The sequence below is a fragment of the Pteropus vampyrus genome, unplaced genomic scaffold, assembly GCF_000151845.1.
Source record: "Pteropus vampyrus isolate Shadow unplaced genomic scaffold, Pvam_2.0 Scaffold402, whole genome shotgun sequence".
Lineage (NCBI taxonomy): Eukaryota > Metazoa > Chordata > Mammalia > Chiroptera > Pteropodidae > Pteropus > Pteropus vampyrus.
The window spans coordinates 503,628-505,331 of NW_011889183.1; positions in this window are offsets into that span (position 1 = coordinate 503,628).

Below are 1,704 nucleotides of genomic sequence, written 5' to 3' on the forward strand. Positions count from 1 at the left end.
TGCGATGGTAGAGGAGGCCGGCGACTGAGGCCTGATGAGATTCTGTTTGAGTTAGTGACATAATGAGATCAAGTCGTCCCCAAATAGAGTCCCGGAGTGGCAGAGTGGAGAGGTGGCAGGGGACGTCTGCGTGAAGGAGGGACGCAGGGAGGAAGCCTGTGGTGTGTGTGTGTGTGTGTGTGTGTGTGGTGGTGTGTGTGTTTGCTGCTGCAACACGTGTCTGATTTGATGTCTGCGTATTTTGATGTGTGTGCGTGCTTTAATGCGCGTGCATGTTGTATTCTGTGTGTGTTTGCTATTGTGATTGTGTACATCGGTGGTGTGTGTGTGTGTGTGTGTGTGTGCTGCTGTGCTGCGTCCATGTGCTGTTGTGTGTTTGTGTGTGCACTGAGGGCTGTGCGGGTCTGGATGGTGACAGCGCTGTACCTCAGGGAGAGTGACAGATAGGACATTAAAGTGAGGCCAGCAGGGTAATAATTCCTTTTCTATTATCTACCAGGCAGGATTCTCTTAGCAGCTCTCATTTATAAATTTTTCAGTTTTAATGTTTTAATTATTTAAAATGCAAATAGGTTCAAGAAGAAAGCAGCTGAAAATACAAATTCCCTAAACAAATTCCGCTTCAGAGGGGCCTCCCGCAGGCTCTGTCCCCGACAGGCCGTGTCCTGGGCCCAGGGCTCAGACTGGAGGGGCTGAGGCGCGTCTGACTCCAGCGTGGGACAAGCACACGTGCAAGGGGGGCAGGGCCTGTGACGGGAGCTGTGGGGGTGGCAGGGGCTGGCAGGCACCCGGAGCCATCTGTGGCAAAGCGACCCCCTGCACACGTCACTCTAACCCTAACGCACGTGCGCAGGTCCGACTCACCCAAGTGCCTCCCACGATGGGCGTGTGGGTCCCACAACGCATACAGGGGCCGTCCACCTATGATGTGGACCAGACAGTCCCACAGTAAGGCCTCTACGTGGAACAGGTGGCCTCGCTCAGAGGGAGGGGAGAGGGGCCCGGCCTGCACTTCCAGGCTCAGAGGCAGCAGCTGGGCCCCACTCCGCCCAGCCAGGATCTGGGTGTGGGCGACTCAGGCCTGCGCTCTGCCCACTCCTCATGCTGGGTGACCTGGTATGGTGGGCGGGGAAGGGACTGGGGAAGGGGTGAGTGTGGAGGGCGGGCAGGGACTGGCCACTCCATGACCTCTGCCCCCGGCGTGCCTGCAGCCAGGACTCACGGGCACAGGGCCACAGGGGCAGCCACGTGGGGCGGGCTGTCCCGTCCTCTCTCACGCAGGCTGCAGGGGATCGGCGCCTCCTGCGCCGTCTGCGTAGCCTGAACGCAGGCTGCGGGCGTGAGCCCGTCTCCGGGGAGAAGACGCCGTTTTCCTCAACTTCCCACGTGCTCCGAAGCTGGCAGGATCGGCAGCCGAGGGAGGACCCTGGGGGGCAGCCCCGCGGGTGCCGCTCACGTGGCTCTTCCGGGGACCCGGACGATGTGGAGTCTGGAGCCCAAGGCCCAGGCTCAAGTCCCGCCTCCCGAATTTGGGGAATTCGCTGCTCTTCCGCGAGGCTCCTCGTGGCAAAGGGACACGCCGCCCGCCGGGGCCAAGGCACCTGTGCCCGCGTGTGCACGGGTCGGGTGGGCGGGCGGGGTGCGCCCCGGGGAGGGCGGGAGTGACCGACTCCCGGGCGTCAGTCACAAATGGGCTTAGAAACC